Below are 19,035 nucleotides of genomic sequence, written 5' to 3' on the forward strand. Positions count from 1 at the left end.
AGTGGCCTACAAGTTGGCCTTGCCACCTACTGCAAAAATCCATCCAGTTTTCCATGTCTCATGCCTCAAGAAAGTGATTGGGAACAATTGCAGAATTTAGACCAGTCTACCTGAATTGGACGAAGAAGGGTCCATCTGGCTACAACCCGAACAGGTCCTAGACACACGAGACAAGCAACTGCGCGGCCACATGATTAAGGAAGTCCTCGTCAAATGGAAAGACACCTCTCTAGAAGATGCAACTTGGGAACCAGCCACTATTCTTCAGCAGTTTCCGCAGCTTCAGCCTTGAGGACAAGGCTAGTCTTAAGGGGGAGGGCATGTTAGGGTCCCACCCTAACCCCCTTATTTATGTAACGGGATCACATCATAGTCAAGAGTCAATAAAGCCCATATTAATAATTGTAAGTGGTTAATCCGCAATTAATGACGGAACCACAGTTAGTTGCAAATGGGCCGTAGTATTAGATAGATGGTATTAATAAAACCCACGGTATTGGCCCGTGGTATTGCATGTATGAGTCATATATAAAGGATAGAGACTCCCTGCGAGGAGCATCGTGTCTTATTTTGTAATCGAGCTCTGCTCTATTGGAGGTTGCCCCCTCGAAGAGGAAAGTGAACATTACTCTCTGAATAATAAAATCATTGCTATTCTGTGTTCTGGGTATCTTTTCTTCGCATATTCTGTATTTGGGTATCATTTTGCAGGTTAAGAGCATAACATCGACTTCAACTCATTATTCGGGAAGTTGATCTAGAGACTCCTTTCTGGGACCTTGGAGCTTGCATGCCTTAATGGCAATTTCTTCGCATTCGACAACAAGATTTCATTATTGGCCTGTGATCGGGTGATTTCATGGGTGTTCGACTTCAGATCATTCTTCACACTTCGTGGATTGTACTAGCAGTACCTTGAGAACCATTGACATTACTAGTGGTCTCTCTTGCGCTTGTTAACGGTTTACATCATTGACCGGTAATCAAGCGATTTTCTAGTATGCTTGACTTTAGCACATGTATTAGCATATTAGAATTTGTACCATGATCGGGTTGGGATTGAAGACCCTAGGATTAGATTACACAAGTCCAAGTTGCGTGGATTGGTTCATGATTGTATACATGACTCTTTTGATTGGATGGCTATGACCATACCTGAGTCTTTTATATGGTCCTTCTGATTGGATGGTTGCGTCCATACCACAGATCGTTTATGTTTATCTTCTGGATGGTTGCACCCATGCCTTATGCTCATGTATTTCCTTTCACTATGTACTCATGTATCAGATATATCAGTTGTACTTGCATTTGTAGGTTCTTTGCGATGGTGTTCTATTTCAGTTATGGATTCGTAAAGAATTTCACCCCTCCCACTCTCTCGGCCTTCATGCTTTAGGGGGCATCTGTTACATAGTAATTTGTCACCGACTCCACATTCCCTAATTCCGGACACTGCCGGTCTGAGTTATTAACATCTGCCTTATGTCATGTTGCAAATTATGTGTCAATGTCTTCCTTGTCATCTCAGGAAGAATATCTCGGTTCACTACTCCTAAAGCTGACCCTTTTTTACTTATGTTTTTGGGTCATCGTGGGTCAGTAGTTTTTCCACCCACGAAGATGTCGCGCAGATGGCTAAGATTGAACTAGCCCTAATGAAGTCATCACTTTGTCTCTGTGTTGCACTTGCGATGAACTACTTTTGGTAAGTTTTTTAAACAAATTGTCGAAGCTTCGAAGTGTAACAGCTTCATGGGCGGTCCGAGGGATGGTTATTGGATCAGATGAGCTCGCCTCTCTCCTTTGGGATAATTGTTCCACCTTTTGTGCAACCTCTCAAAGGGATAATATCTTTCTCCCATCTCTCATGGAAGCTCCTCCTATAAATACTTCCTCCATCGCTGAGATCAACTAGCTTCAGAGTTCAAGAGTTCAATAGTAAAAATAGAGAGATTTGCTAGAGTGTGGAAGTAGCCTCTTATATAACTTAGCTTGGGATGGTTTTGAGTGGAGTTGGCTTGATTGTAAGAGTGTTCTAGCATTAGCCTTTTGGGTAGGAGAGAGAGTTATTTTTCCTTTTGGGAGACAGTTCATGGGTGAATGCTTGTGGAGACATGCTAACGAGACCCTTCAAGGAGGCTTACAACGTCAAGGCTTGGTTGTAAGTTCTACTTTAGTTTACATTAATATAAATCAACAGTTTATTTCTTATATCTTATGTCGAATTTCATATTGATAGCTTGAAGCTCCTTGACTCTTTAATTAGATCGTTTTTTTCATATTCTATTATGTTCGCGATTATTCTCAATATGTTGTTTTCAGGTACAAGTGATTAGAAGAACAAGAGCTGGAGCAACATAATAGGAACTTCATCAAATGATGATTTGAAGGTAGGCCTTCATGACATCAAATTTCTAAGGAAATTTTCTTTGGTATTGTCTTTGTTGTGACTAGACCTATTCTAGGGCTAGAGGGGTTGCCTCTGTCCGTAGAGGGAACTTACCTGCATCACATGATGAGCTCGGGGGTGAGATATATAGAGAGACCCCTTATTACAATGGTGGCATGGATTCTGGTGACTGGAGTGAGGGAGAGAGAAAATTCTTGAGCCAGCTCATCATCACACCCTTTGAATTTTTTGAAAAACCCCATTCAATTATGTCTTGTGAAGATTTCAAGCACTTGGGTGTGTTGTTGGATACTCACAGTGTTGGTGGGCTCCCTCCTATTAAACCCTCCTGTCATCGTGTTGGTGAAGTTTGAGGAGATAAGAGGGTTGAAACAATTTTCAAATGCAGGACCAAACATAAATGACTATGTATGTAATTCGCTTACACAATTGTTAAATTCACTCAAACTTAGAGGATTTCTGGTTCAATTACTTGTAAAGAGGGATGTAATTATAGAGCCTACCTCTTTAGATTGTTTACAGTGGCCAACTCCCGTGATTTCCCTTCTGAACTCTTCTATGCCAATCCTGTAGACAGTATCTGTGTATCCTATAGGAATTCCTATGCATGATCCTGCACGAATTCCTGTGCAATCCTGTAGGAATTCCTGTGCAGTGAAATGATGGAGTTTTTCTTCCATTGGGTTGCCTAGGTATGAGAACGACCTAAGTGAGTGAGTTTCAAGGAAGTGAAATGCTTGAATGCATGGGAATGATGTTTTATTTCCTCTTATGGTGATTCGGGGTGAGGTGGTGTGCTGGCAGCAAAGGTTCATTTCCATTTTTGGATCGTTGGTCCCCACTATCACCTCATCATTCCCCACTCCTCATAATCATCTCCCACCTTATGGATCCGTAGTTTTAAGCGTTCTTTTCCTACTCCTCTGTCTTTGAGTTGACTGCAACCACTGTAGAGCTATAAAAAGGGTCTCTTTCACCTCTAATTACCTCACATTAATATGTCAATCCGGGAGCGTTTGGTTATTTCAAAGAGTGACTCAATCCGAGGCTATTTGTCAGAGTAATGCTAGTAGTACAACGTTCTGCAAAAATACGAGAGTAAACGGATGCTGGTCTATGACTAAGTTACTTCAAATGACTAAATTACACACTCTTAAAGCTAGGCAACTTTATCAGTCAAGGGTTTGACAGCAATAGCCCATCCCTTTGGAAACTGATGGAAAGGAAATTAGAGCATGGACCATGGGTCTGGGAGCGAAGCAACAAATGTTGAGGCTCACTACAGCCACAGATCGTCTCTCACTCCAAAATAACAAATGCGAGTAAATGAAACAGCAAGTAAAAATGGAACGACAAATAAGAAATCGAACAGTAAATCTAGAATGGAACAACAATGCTTAAAATGGAACATCAATTCTGAAATGGAATAGCAATCAAATAACTAAACCTCGCGAGCAGTAATCAAGCTTTATTCTATCAACTCAAATGCACTCATTGTAATCAAGCATCAATCTTTCATTCTCCAAGCAAATCAAGCAACACGCGCTAATGGAACAACACTAATTACTAATGAGTTATGGAACAACATTTGGAAATCATACATACACAACACACTTGAAAAGTAATCTGATTTAGCACCAAACATCATCAACAGGAATTACAACTGCGTTTCAGAATGGAACAACATTACTCATTAATCATAAAGAACACATCTTTCAGATAAATTCCACAACACGAGTATACAACATAAGAGCTCTGTAACAAAATAATAACAATGTTCAATCAAGTCTAATAATATTCAATCAACTCTGAAGGTATTGGTGATATAATGCAGAGTCAATATAACAATTATTGTCTGTAAAAACCTTAATGAACGAATCTTAACAGAGCATATGATGTAACTTATAAAGCATATCAGATTACCAACTAATGATGATAAGCAAACCACACAGAAACCAAATCGTAGTGATACAGAAGCAAGTGTCCTCCGGGGCCGGGCCCTTAGCCTCAAGGGCACACTGCTTTAAGTTAATCCAGACGCAGAGATAAGATAATCACCAAGTTTATATTAATTGATGAAACAGAAAGTACAATGAGCCAAGTTCAACGAGACTCGATGATCAAAGTTCAATCTTTAACAGAAAGTTACATAAAAGCATAATCCCCCCAAAGCTAACAGTGCCGTCCCTTTATATAAGGGTGACGACGGAGATGTCTAAGCAATAAGATAAATAAAGCAGCGATCCCTCAGGATCGAAGATCCTGAGGGATTCGCCAAACTGTTAATCCTTAATCACTTCTTTTCTCCTCCGCCGAGCTGGTGCCTTCTCCTCCTTTTCCGGACCAGTTTGCTTCAACCTGCTTAGCCTTGTTTGCACTCGGTCCTTCGTCAAAGGGATAGCAGTTACCCTGTTCTTGTCTTTTTCTTTGGAACAACAACTCCTTGTTTTTACCCTTTCCTGCACAGGAGAATGACAACTATCAGCGGTTAAGTATTGCATACTAATTCCACATGTTTTGTCATAATTCTTTATTGTTTTCCACATTCATAATGTAAAAGATTCACAAATCCCACTGAAAATCCATTGAAATGATCATCAAAAACATACCTTTTTTAGTACTCCACACACCCCCCTTCTTACCCTGTTTCATGCCCTCATGAAAACGTTGTAGTTGACATGCAAAGCAGTGAGAGAATAGGCTGGAGAAGGAATCTCATGCGGAGGCCTACAGCCATGGTGAGTGACTAGGTAGTTAAAGAACTGGCCTGTTTGAGCCTCATGCATCTCATATAGGGCTTGATATTCGGGTGCAGGGTGCCAGATAATTGGACTGCGGAATCTATATCCTAACTAGGATGGCCCTACCCTCAAAATGCTTTCGCCATAGAGGTTCAAACGGTTGGCAACTAATTGAAAATTCTCATACTTAAATGGCTCCCTGAGTTGGATGTTTGGATTAGAGATTCGGTACCAAAATTTGGCTGCATCAATGGCGAGGTCTTTGATAGAAAGAAAATATTCTAAACTTCGTCGAATGAGTGCCTCGTGCATGGGTCCTAACGTTTCGATGACCCCTGGAGTTCTCATGAGGTTTCTATGTGCTTTCCACAACCTTACTGGATCCCTAGGCTCAGCCCTTACCCACAAGTCTAGGCTATTTTCCTGCCTCTGGAAAGTGTTATAGGCTTTGAGCCATTTAATCTGATTGACCCTGAATGAGATGAATGCTTGCAATTGGATGTCTCCAACAAAAGGGCCAGGGTTCAGCTCAGTCTCCTGATCTAGCACAAGGTTATGAAAATAAAATTCACATAGCAATCTCTGGACCTTCACCCCATAATGTTTACAACAATCTATATAGTCATTGACAGTGTTAATTTGTATCGGGGCGCCTGCTTTAACAGCTTTTATTTTTAATTGTAAGTACTGTTCCAATAAAAACAAAGCATAGTTTTTTGCAGGGGCCCTACATGCTAAAACGTCATTGTATAAAGAACACAAGGTATCCATCTGTTTGATAACAATATCTAGCCTACGAGTTACCTTTGCAACTTTCTCTTGTTCCTTTCGCCACCCTTCAAAGGCCTGGCTTTCGGATTGATTGACGTTCCTTAGTTGCTGTTGTAGTTCTTCATACTTCTAGCGAGGGACTGTTTGCTCTCTAAGCCTTTCCATTTCTTGCTAAGCCTGTTTCAATCCCTTGTGCAAGGTCCTTGTCTTTGGATCTCTTTTCCATGCAGCAGTGGAGGCCGGGAGTTTTACCTGAACTTTCTTATTGCGTTGTTTCGAGTTCAGAACCCTTATCACCCCTGAGGGTGGTGCCTCCGTCTAGATTTTCTTGTTGTCCATCTCTTTTTTAACACGAATATCAGCTTGCTGCTGTTCCTTTTCAAATGGAACAACAGTCTGTCCCTCAGCATCATTTGGAACAGTAGCTGGATCTTTAGCATCATTTGGAACAACAGCTGGATCTTCAGCAGGGTTTTGATCAGCAGGGCAATTTTTGGTCCTCCGCCTTTTTATCCTGCGGATTTTTACTACAGTGGTCCTCTTTTTCTTCCCTGCGGTATTCCTTACCCTCTACCTTGCTTTTAGGATCCTGATCTGCTGGTGGAGCTGGGCTATTATGCTCAATAACCTCCGATGTTCCTTTCGTAATTCCCTAATTTCCAATGTTTTATTCGAAGGAACAACAGGCTTTCTGCTGCGTTCTGGGCCGTGACTAGTCCCTGACTCTTTCTCCTGGGGTGATTCTTCACTGTTTTGTGCTGGATGTTCTGGGGTAGGAACCCTAACTGGTTCCGTGACTTCTTTTTCTATCCCTACTTCCTCCGGAATTTCCTCTGGTGCCTTGGGAACAGATTGTTCCCGTTCAGTGTCTCCTATCTCCTTTTCATCGTGAACAGGCAGATTTCCTTCTTCTGCCTCTTCTGCATGTGGTTTTTCGGGTGTGTCTTCTTCCTGGGGTTTGTCGTGGAGGTATGATGGAGTGGAAGGTTGGACATACTCACCCATATTGGCCAAGATTTCGGCCAATTCATCTTCTCCCACTGGGTCCTGTGGTGGGCTACCTACCTGCTGTCCCATTTCCTCCTCCTGCCTAGATTGTCCAGCTTCTGCCTCAGAATGCTCAGCTTCTGTTTCAGGAGGCTCAGCTTCTGTATCAGGAGGCTTAGGTTCTTCCTCATTTTCCTCTTCGGATAGCTCGGCCTCCTCGGCCTCTTCTTCCTTTTCTCCTTCAGCTTGTGCTTCTTCTACTTCTGGCCGTGAGGGTTGCTCGTCCTCAATTACCGCTGGCTGGCTGGTGCTTTCCTGGAGCTTTTCCAGACTTCCTCTTATCCGAGCTAACCGGACTGATTTTCTGCGTTTCTCTGGTTGTTCCGGTGTATCAGTGTCATGCTTACGCTTTGCTGATTCCTGGCGTGTTTCTGGTCGTTCAGATGTGCTCGTAACATGTTTTTGTTTTCCTAATTCTCCGAGTTTTTCCGGACGTTCTGGTGTGCTTGTAGTATGTTTTCGTTTTGGGGATGGTGCTGTCTCCCTCCCCTCAATTATTGCAATTAGCTCTTCCCAGCTGCTTTGCTGCTGGGTGAGGCTATGACTAACTATTAATCGAATTAATCCATGGTGGCTGACAACTGACTCTACATGCTGTGCCTTTTTTAGGCTTCGTACGACGTCATGAAGTAATGAATTCAAAAGTGCAGGAAGATTTACAAAGCATTTCTGCTTTAGAACAACTAAGAGTTTAAGATGTCGTGGCCTTACCACATCTTTTCTCCCCTCGCAGGTGATGTAGCTTTGTACTGTTCTTGCTAATTCTACCCAGGGTTCTCCTAGCGTTGCTGGTAGGACTCCCTTCCCCTTAATCGTCAAGCTCTGGCCTTCGTCCTGGAAAATTTCCATGATCTTTTGTAATCTTTCCTTCTTTAGTGTCCATACAGGTCCGGTGGCTGGTAGTCCCGAGACTTCTACGATTATATCATCGGTGACCGCTATCCGCTTCCCCCTTACTGTGGAGTGATCCTCCTGCAGGTTCTGCAGAAATTCCATCGCCACTGTTTCATTAGACTCCTGCAGGCGACTGAGGTAATTCAGCCACCCTGCTCTTTCCAGGATCTCCCGAGCAGCAGCGGAGACTGTCAACTCCTGTGGTTCGCTTCGAATTGCCCTGCCTCCCATGGTTTTGCTGTGGATTCTCAATGGAATAGCAACTGCTTGTGCTGTTTGAAACACAAAGAGGGTAATAATCATAGGATTTAGAAAAATACAGAGTATGCAACAGAAATGCCTTATGAACAACAACTTGTGTAGAAAATAGAAATATCATGCCGTTAAGCCGTGCCATTCACTGGTACACTATCTTTCCCGAATAGTGAGCTGACACATAACCCGGGGAATAATGAGGTTAACCTTCCCCCCCACAATGCGATAGGCTGTCCCAGCCGTCAAAGAAAGGAGCAGCACCCGATCTGTAACCAAGTCATAAAGGAACATCGTATGAAAATATGCCATGTTTAGAAAAACAACGGATTACCGAAATCGAGGCATAAAGTTGGATCGTGTATTACGTAAGAGGCTGCTGTGATATGATGCGAGGCCAGGGGATAGGACGTCTGTCGTACTTGCAAAATCGTAAGTGGTCACTGTCACCTCCTTTGCCATTATTGGTGCAATAAATGTTCATGCGATATATAAGTCGGGAAATAATATATGATTAGTGCCTAGGATATAAGAAACAAAAGAGTATTAGTATCCTACCTATTGGTGTAATCAATGTGACTTCGATACCATTAACAGTGCTCTGCTGCCGACAAGTGTCCATAACCTTGGCAGAGTTGTTTATTTCACCCTTGGAACCATGATCCTTTATGTGTATATTAAGGAATGTAATGTCAAAGTATAGGCCATTATGCTGGCTTGGTAACCAGTTAGCCATAATGCCATTCACGAGGAGGAGGCGAAGAGTGGGCAGGCCGGCTCGTGATGAGACCTCCTATTCCAAGGTTGGTTTATTTTATATACCTGTTGGACCATATCCCTGGTGTGGTGGCCATAGTGGGAATGCCACTGCACTTCGATCCTCATGATCATGGTAGGCTGGCTCTTGATGAGACCCCCTATCCTGCATTTGACAATTTATAATTCATTTGTTTTTTTTTTTTTTTTTTTTTCACAAAGCACTTTTCCTTATATATACACAAAGTGTGGTTCAAGACTCCTTAAGAGTAGGAATGGTGGAAGAAGTCTTATCATCTCAATAGGAGGATATAAACCCTTTGCTCTTATTCCTAAACAAAAATCAAAGAGGATTAAAAAGAATGGCATGATAAAGATAACCAATCAGGGCAAAATTAGTAAGACAATGACAACAAAAGATAAGTATGTCCTTCTTTCTGTCCCCTTACCGATACAGAGCCTTATAAAGATAGCAATTTATAGTTTTCTGATTTCAGTATGTTGTGATTTTGTATTCATGGCATAGGTGCATAGCTGTCTCTAAAAGACTTTGAAAGAACAGGAGCAAGAAGCATCCTCAAATCTAGATCAGCAAAAGGGATAAGCTGTTTCACAAGGAGAGAAAAAGTATGCTAGAAGTGTTCCTTTTTGAGAGAAGAACAACGAAGGAGCATAGGTCTCAAAAGTGTAAATGTCGTTCCTTTTGAAAAAGGAACAACAGAACATACCAATGCCGTTCCTTTTGAAAAAGGAACAACAGAAAATAAAATAAAAAAAAAGATGCTATCTTTCTTGAAAAAAAAAGAAAAGGTCAGCAACACACTCAAAATGACGTTCCTTTTGAAAAAGGAACAACAAAAATCAAAATTATGTTCCTTTCAGAAAAGGAACAACAAAACAAGCAAACGCCGTTCCTTTGAAAAAGGAACATCAAAAATCAAAATGCTGTTCCTTTTAGAAAAGGAACAGAAAAACAAGCAAACGTCGTTCCTATGAAAAAGGAACAACAAAAATCAAGAGTGTTGTTCCTTTTGAAAAGAAACAGTAGAAAAATCAAGAGTGCTGTTCCTTTTGAAAAGGAACAACAAAAAAATCAAGAGTGCTGTTCCTTTTGAAAAGGAACAACAGAAAAATCGAGAGTGCTGTTTCTTTTGAAAAGGAATAGTAGAAAAATCGAGAATGTTGTTCCTTTTGAAAAGGAACAGCAGAAAAATCGAAAAACCAAAAATGCTGTTTCTTTTGAAAAGGAACAACAGAAAAATCGAAAATGTTGTTCCTTTTGAAAAGGAACAGCAGAAACATCGAAAATGTTGTTCCTTTTGAAAAGGAACAACAGAAACACGCAAATGCCCTTCGTTTCGGCAAAAATCGAAATCTTTGAGCAACATAACACATTTAGTTCAAACATATGTACACGAACGACTTGAAGAAAAGAAATTATGTACAAATTGTGAAAAGAAATGAATTCCTTAATGAATTACAGGTGAGGAAGACTTCTCTTCCTCTCCTAAAATATCCATATCAGTGTCTCTGCGGAGCCGTTGGCAGAAGGATTCCCTAGTGAGTGGTTTACGATAGAGACGAACTCGGTGGCCATTTACTTTGAAGGCATATCCAGAACCGTCAATGGTGATTAAAGTGATGGTCTCATTGTCATGTACCTTTTGGATTTCGTATGGTCCCAACCAACGAATCTGGAGTTTCCCAGGGAAGTCCTGAAACCGAGAGTCATATAACAGAGCCCAGTCTTCCTTGTGGAAGACTTTGTTTTTGATGAGCACATCATGCCATTTAGCTCACTGCTGTTGAATCAATGCTGTATTTTGTAGCGCAGATAGCCTAATTTCGTCCAATTCATTGATCTGCTGTAGTCGATTAATCTGTGCCTCGGTTAGATCTAATCCAACTTCCTGTGTTGTTCGTAATGTTTGGATTTCAAATTCTATAGGAAAAATGGGTTGTTTTCCAAACACTAATTGATAAGGTGAGTAACCAGTGGTGCTTCTCCATGTTGTTCTATAGGCCCAGAGTGCTTCAGGTAGTCGGGCATCCCAATCACGCCTATGTGACGCAATGGTTTTCGTTAGGATTGATTCTATTACCTTATTGCTGCTTTCTACTTGTCCATTCGCCTGTGGGTGATATGGAGTAGTGATTTTATGCTGGACATGATAATTATTAAGTGTTGCAGCTAATCTATTGCCAACAAATTGTGGTTCTACATCTGTAATTATTTCCCTTGGAAGGCCATAATGTACAAATAGATGGAACATGATCTGTATGACAGAGTCCTCTGTGGCTCTTGGCAATGCTTCTGCTTCAACCCATTTGGTAACATATTCTGTTGCCACCAAGATATATGTTTTCTAATTTGATGAAGGGTTGATGGGTCCAACGAAATCAAGAGCCCATCGCTCAAATGGTTTGATGACTAACTATGGTTTCAGAGGCATCTCATCAGCTTGACCAGGACGTCCTGCTCACTAGCAGCTGTCACAGGCTTGGACAAATTTCTTTGCATCTCTGAAAATCGTGGGCCAATAATATCCTGTCTGTAATACTTTGTGTCCAGTTCTACGCTCAGCGAAGTTTCCCCCACATGGTCCGTCATGACAGGCTTTTAGGATGTCAAAGATTTCATCTTCTCGAACACATCTCTTGATATGCATGTCTGCCCCTGTGTGAAACAAATAGCCCCCAATCCAGGAGAATCGAGTACTCTTCTGAACAATCTGTTTTCGTTCATTAGGGGTTAGGTGTTTTGGTAGTTTACCTACTGCAAGGTAATTGGAAACATCAGCATACCAGGGTGTTCGAACGGCAACAACAAACAGATGTTCGTCTGGAAACCGATCTTCAACTGCTGCTGCATCAATTGGCTTTGGCATTCTTGAGAGAAAATCGGCTACAGGATTCTCTTTGCCGGGCCGGTCCTTGATTGTAATATCGAATTCCTGCAATAAGATCAACCATCTAGTTATTCTGGCATTTGTGACAGGCTTATTTGCTAAATATTTTATGGCAGAATGATCCGTATACAAGATAACAGGATAGTCTGTAATATAATGTCTAAATTTATTGACAGCATGTATTACAGCTAAGAATTCTTTTTCAATAACAGTGTAATTTAATTCAGCAGGGGATAAATTTTTGCTGATGTAATAGATAGCGTATTGTTTTTTATCCTCTTCCTGCCCAAGGACTGCGCCAATGGCTGTATCTGAGGCATCAACTGATATTTGAAATGGAAAATCCCAGTTTGGTCCTCGGAGGACTGGGGCTGTGGATACGAGCTTCTTTAAATCCTTGAAAGCACGTTCACATTTTTCTGTCCAAAGAAAATCAACGTTACTAGTCAGTGCATATAAAGGTGCAACATTGTGTGAATAATGTTCTATAAATCGTCTATAATAACCAGAAAATCCAAGAAAGTTGCGTACCTCTATTTGAGTGGTAGGAGTGGGAATAAGAAAAAGTATTTGGATTTTGGTCGGGTCTACCTGAATGCCGGCTGCTGAAACATAGTGTCCTAGAATAAGTCCTTCAGTCATCATCATATAACATTTTTTTTGGCTTAAGCAAAGCCTGGTAGCTATGCAGCGTTGTAGGACTTTTTCTAGGGTATTTAGTGCTGGATCAAAATCATCTCCATATGGTGTAAAGTCATCCATATATACTTCAAGTCCGTCATTTATTAAATCTGCAAAAATGATAAGGATAGCCCTTTGGAATGTGGCAAGAGCATTACAAAGGCCAAAAGGTAGAACTCGGTAGGCAAATGTTCCCCAAGGACAAGTGAAAGTAGTTTTGTCCTGGTCTTCAGGGGCAATCTGAATCTGATTGTATCCACTGAAGCCATCCAGGAAGGAAAAGAATTTCTTTCCTGCCAAAGTATCTAGCACTTGGTCTATGAACGGGAGAGGAAAGTGGTCTTTTTGTGTTGCTTTATTGAGTTCCCTGTAATCCACACAAATTCTCCATTTCCCATTCTTTTTTGGTACCGCCACAAGCGGAGAGACCCATTTACTGTCAGAAATAGGATAAATAAAATTGACATCTAAAAGTTTCTGAAGTTCCACTTTTACCACATCCTTTAGATGAGGATTAAGTCTTCTTTGCGGTTGACGGACAGGTCTAGCATCTTTTTCTATATAAATGTGGTGTGTACACAATTGTGGGTCGATTCCTTTCATATCAGGTAATCCCATGAAAATGCTTGTTGATATTTTCTTAACAGATGGATGAGCTTAGTTTCTTGTTCAGATGTGAGGTTGGCATTGATATTTAAAGTTTTTCCCAGTTCAATTTCCACAATTTTACTATTTGCGACAGAAGTAATAGGTATTGTTTGATCATGTGTGTCTTTCAGAGGATCTTCTTCTAATTCATTATCAAATGCTGCTTCTATCATGTGAAATTGTGTGTAGGATCCGGATTCAGTTTGACTAATGAAGTTGTTAATGGCATCATATTTTGTTTGATCTTTAAAATCAAGTGCCTCTTGTATAGTCAATGGAGATCTAATGTTATCAGTAAGGTATGATACATGATACTTGTTAGTTTTAATTATTGTAACACTTGGCTGCGCTGGAGGGTATAGAACTAAATTCTTGATATCAGGTCCTTTGGTTATGGTCATATTTCCTTGCCGGCAACCAATGTAAGCATCGGCGGTGGCAAGCCAAGGTCTACCTAGGATTAGCGGGTGTCCATCAAGTCGAGTTTTTGGATTAATTATCAGGAAATCGGTTGGATATTCCCAGGAATCTACAGAGACCATGACATCATGTAGAGTACCTTCTAGTCTAACCACAGATCGGTCGGCCAATTCTAACAAAGTAGAGGTAGGTTCCACAGATGTAATGCCGATCTTTTGACAGGTAGTAGTTGTTAAAATATTGATTGCAACTCCTAGATCAACTAAGGCATTAGACAGGGCCTGACCGTAAATTTGAACAGTTACAATTGGATTTCCTGGGTCTTCATATTTAATGGGTGTTTCTTTCCCAGATAATAAGTCAGATAAAGTACCGACTACTTGGACTCTTGAATTAGTTGTTATATTCCTCCTTGGTTTCTTTATGCACAATCCTTTAATAGTTTTTGCGTATATAGGAATATCTTGAATGGCTTGGAGGAACGAGATTTTTATATACAAATTTTGTAATTCTCCCAAAATGTCAAAGTCAGGATACTGTAAAGGTCGAGGTATGACTAATCATTCTGGGAACTGAGGAGAGGATGTGGTTGCTTGATTATGAGTCTGTTGCTTATTTACATCCTCTTGTTGCAACTGATGTTCTCTTGATAATTGATCTTCAATATGAACTGTTTTATCTCCCTCATTTTCAATGATACGTCCAGATCATAATTGATTATCGTTACACTCCCATAGGTTGGGTCCTATTTCTGGTGATTCTATGATTTGAAGAGATTGGACTGGTCTGTTATTTGGATTAGGGTTGGGTTGGGCTGGGAGTTGCGGTCTCAGATTAGACTGGGGATTTTGTTGTAAAGCTGGCAGAGTAGGTTGAGGAAGCGAAATAGTTCCTACTGGCTGTTGCATCGGTCTTTTCCAGTTTGTCTGCCAGGGTGAACCTTGTGAAGTAGGGGGAGTCCATTGCGGAGGATATGGGCTATTTTTCCAATATGGTGGAGTATAAGGGAAATTCGGCCAACCAGATTGCCTTGGCTGATTCAGCCACAGGTTTGAAGAAGGAAACGATGGTGGTGACCAGTTTGAAAATGGGGTTTGGGACTGATTTTGCCACATATTATATTGTTGAGCATTATATTGTGGAGGCTGAAAAGAAGAGGTTGGGTCTGAAAACATACCAGATTGTCTTGGCTGCCACTAGCGGCGCTGGTTGATCAAGTACACTGATTCTGGTTCTTCCTCTGCTTCTTTGTATACTGCTTTTAATCCAGGAAGTGAGGGGCAGCTTTCCGTAAGATGATCTTTTGTACAAATGGCACATGTTTGGACTGTATCCAGTGGACACTCCTTGTGACTATGTTTTTTTTTTGCATCGGGGGCAGAAGATTGCCAAATTCTGTTCTGCCTCCATCTGCTTCTTTTTGGCCTGCATAATATCAAGTTGTGTAGTTAGTGTCCCTAGAATATCAGTTTTAAAATTTTCTAATAAATTTCCAATCTCCACACGTGTTACTCCTTCTGTTGATATTTTATTGTCTCTTGCAAACCGATCATATTCTGCCGGTTTTATTCTTGTGCTGCCTCTCGAACTCCTGATACATAAATCAATAATGTCAGTAAAATTCTCTTGATAAATATCCCCTTTTCCCATGATGTTTAATGTTTCAATCCATTGTTCCTTCATGCCCCTTATCAATGCAGTTTTTAACACATTATCAGGTAAAGGTAGTGATGCATAAGGAGATCTTTGTAAATTGTATTGAAAACGTTCCACATATTCTTCTTATGTTTCATTCGGTTTGGCTGTCATTTGGAATATTTCATCTTTCAATTCTCTAGACCTACAATAATCCTGATATTTTTTTAAGAAGGATTCTTTCATTTGATCCCAATTGTTGATTACCCCACCACCTAGTCCCATAAACCATCTTAAAGCAACCCCCTTTAATGTAGAGGGGAATAATTTCAATTTCTGGGGATCGGTGGTGTAATCGTATCCCCTACACAACACATCAAATTCGAATAAAAATGCATCCGGATCTTCTGATGTGAGACTGTGAAATGTAGGGATATGTTGAAGAGGGATAGCTTTCATGGGCGCAGTTGCTGCAGAATCCACTATAGGATATTGTAATGTAGAGGTTTGAGTATTTGGCTGGTTCTAAGCCATAGGATTGAATATATGCCAATAACCTTCTGGGATATCTAGGAGGGTATTCCTAGGTTGAGAGGGAACGATTTTAGCAGGGATAGTTTTAATGGCACTTCCTTTATCTGGGATAAGGGGAATACCTGATGTCTGAGGAGATTGGACTCCTTCAACAATGACTTTTGCAACGCTCCCCTTATCTGGGCTTTTTAATGGCTGATCTGTTCCAATGGGAGATTTTGGTTCCTCGGTTTCCCCTGTTTCTCCTTCTCCTTCACAAAAGTTACTGAACTTCCCTTCCTGCAATAGTTCTGGAGTAGAATTTTCAATTTCTTGAAAGTCCTGATCTTCAGTTTGACTATGCACCTCAGCAAAGGCTACAGATGGTGATCCTGTGGCCTGAAGGGAACTAGTAGGTTGTTTAGAAATAATTTTCCTGGGACCTACTGATGACTGAGATTCTATTTTCTTATAGATTTTGTCTATGAAAGTTGTTCGGCCAAGGGTCACCGGCCCCTTGGCTTTTTTGGGTTTGGATGGAAGCTTAATATTCTTTTCTGGTTTTTTCTGCTTAGTCATGCACTCAAATGAACTACTAAATTCTATTCAAACAAAGCAACAACAAATATGTTAGGAAAGCGGACAGTGGAGCAGGGCTTTTACATGCTCCGCACGCAGGTTCTTACCTTTCGTTTTTAAGATCCAACTCTTCCCTAGCATGTTCGTACACTACTCTGAAAAAGATAAATGGCTACACTCTTTCCCCGGCAACGGCACCAAAATGTAGAGCTATAAAAAGGGTCTCTTTCACCTCTAATTACCTCACATTAATATGTCAATCTGGGAGCGTTTAGTTATTTCAAAGACTGACTCAATCTGAGGCTCTTTGTCAGAGTAATGCTAGTAGTACAACGTTCTGCAAAAATACGAGAGTAAATGGATGCTTGTCTATGACTAAGTTACTTCAAATGACTAAATCACACACTCTTAAAGCTAGGAAACTTTATCAGTCAAGGGTTCGACAACAATAGCCCATCCCTTTGGAAACTGATGGAAAGGAAATTAGAGCATGGACCACGGGTCTGGGAGCGAAGCAATAAATGCCGAGGCTCACTACAGCCACAGATCGTCTCTCACACCAAAATAACAAATGCGAGTAAATGAAACAGCAAGTAAAAATGGAATGGCAAATAAGAAATCGAACAGTAAATCTAGAATGGAACAACAATGCTTAAAATGGAACATCAATTCTAAAATGTAACATCAATCAAATAACTAAACCTCGCGAGTAGTAATCAAGCTTTATCCTATCAACTAAAATGCACTCATTGTAATCAAGCATCAATCTTTCATTCTCCAAGCAAATCAAGCAAAACGCGCTAATGGAAAAACACTAATTACTAATGAGTTATGGAACAACATTTGGAAATCATACACACACAACAAACTTGAAAAGTAATCTGATTTAGCACCAAACGTCATCAACAGGAATTACAACTGTGTTTCAGAATGGAACAACATTACTCCTGAATCATAAAGAACACATGTTTCAGATAAATTCCACAACATGAGTATACAGCATAAGAGCTTTGTAACAAAATAATAACAATGTTCAATCAAGTCTAATAATATTCAATCAACTCTGAAGGTATTGGTGATATAATGCAGAGTCAATATAACAGTTATTGTCTATAAAAACCTTAATGAACGAATCTTAACAGAGCATATGATGTAACTTATAAAGCATATCAGATTACCAACTAATGATGATAAGCAAACCACGTAGAAATCAAATCGTAGTGATACAGAAGCAAGTGTCCTCCGGGGCTGGGCCCTTAGCCTCAAGGTTACACCGCTTTAAGTTAATCCAGACACAGAGATAAGATAATCACCAAGTTTATATTAATGCATGAAACAGAAAGTACAATGAGCCAAGTTCAACGAGACTCGATGATCGAAGTTCAATCTTTAACAGAAAGTTACATAAAAGCATAATCCCCCCAAAGCTTACAGTGCCGTCCCTTTATATAAGGGTGACGGCAGAGATGTCTAAGCAATAAGATAAATAAAGCAGCAATCCCTTAGGATCGAAGATCCTGAGGGATTCGCCAAACTGTTAATCCTTAATCACTTCTTTTCTCCTCCGCCGAGCTGGTGCCTTCTCCTCCTTTTCCGGACCAGTTTGCTTCAACCTACTTAGCCTCGTTTGCACTCGGTCCTTCGTCAAAGGGACAGCAGTTACCCTGTTCTTGTCTTTTTCTTTGGAACAACAGCTCCTCGTTTTTACCCTTTCCTGCACAGGAGAATGACAACTATCAGCGGTTAAGTATTGCATACTAATTCCACATGTTTTGTCATAATTCTTTATTGTTTTCCACATTCATAATGTAAAATATTCACAAGTCCCACTGAAAAGCCATTGAAATGATCATCAAAAACATACCTTTTTTAGTACTCCACAGCCACGTGTGAGAGGACACCCAGTTGTGTATGTGTTGACTGAATGAAGGTGGCCAAGTTAACTGGCCACCTTTTCACTTATAAACCAACTATCTGATAACCCTTACATTTTTTTGACTACATGATGCATCTGAGAGAGCGAGCAGGATACTTACCTGTGGTTTTAATGCTGTGTTGTAGTTGTCAAAGACTAGAGGTGCTTTTTATTATTATTATTATTATTATCTCTTAGGTTTCTGCAATCTTCATAGGTGTGTAGATCATCTTCCTAATGATGAACCATCGTTGATGGTTCGAAACGTCGAGCAACAATAACTTAATGCAATGAATACGGAAGATGATCTACACAACTAGAGGTACTACTGTGTGTACTTGCTGCATGCTATTCTTCTTCCTCCTCTTGTTGTCTGCTAATGGCTTCTTTGTTTGTGCAGGTAATTGTGGTTGAAGATATGATGTTGCTGCTTTGGAGCTATTGGATCATCATGCTGAAGGCTTGTTGCTGGTATGAGTGGTATTCTGTGGGATAGGCTACTACAGGATTTCCTACAAGATGTCCTATAACTGATTCTCCCTCAAAACTCTTTAATCATTCTTCTTATTGGGGTTGTGAGGATGGTGACATGGATGGAAAGAAGGAATAGAAGTGTGGAGAGCAAGGAATATTCAAGTGATGCTCTTTATGTAGAAATTCTCGCTAAGGATCACTTGATAATGCAATGTAACTAAAGAAAAATATTTGATCTACTTCTACTATCAAACTTGCGGAAGCTTAATCGATTTGAGAAAGATCAAACAGAACACATATAACAGAGAAGAAGAATCAATCACAAATGAAACATAGAAGAATACTCTAGGAAAGCCTCAGCTAAAACTCCGCTATCTGTATTATCATACA

Source organism: Pinus tabuliformis, chromosome 5_2, assembly GCF_031772625.1.
Source record: "Pinus tabuliformis cultivar Carrire ecotype Pingquan chromosome 5_2, CPIR1, whole genome shotgun sequence".
In the NCBI taxonomy this organism is placed as follows: Eukaryota; Viridiplantae; Streptophyta; class Pinopsida; order Pinales; family Pinaceae; genus Pinus; species Pinus tabuliformis.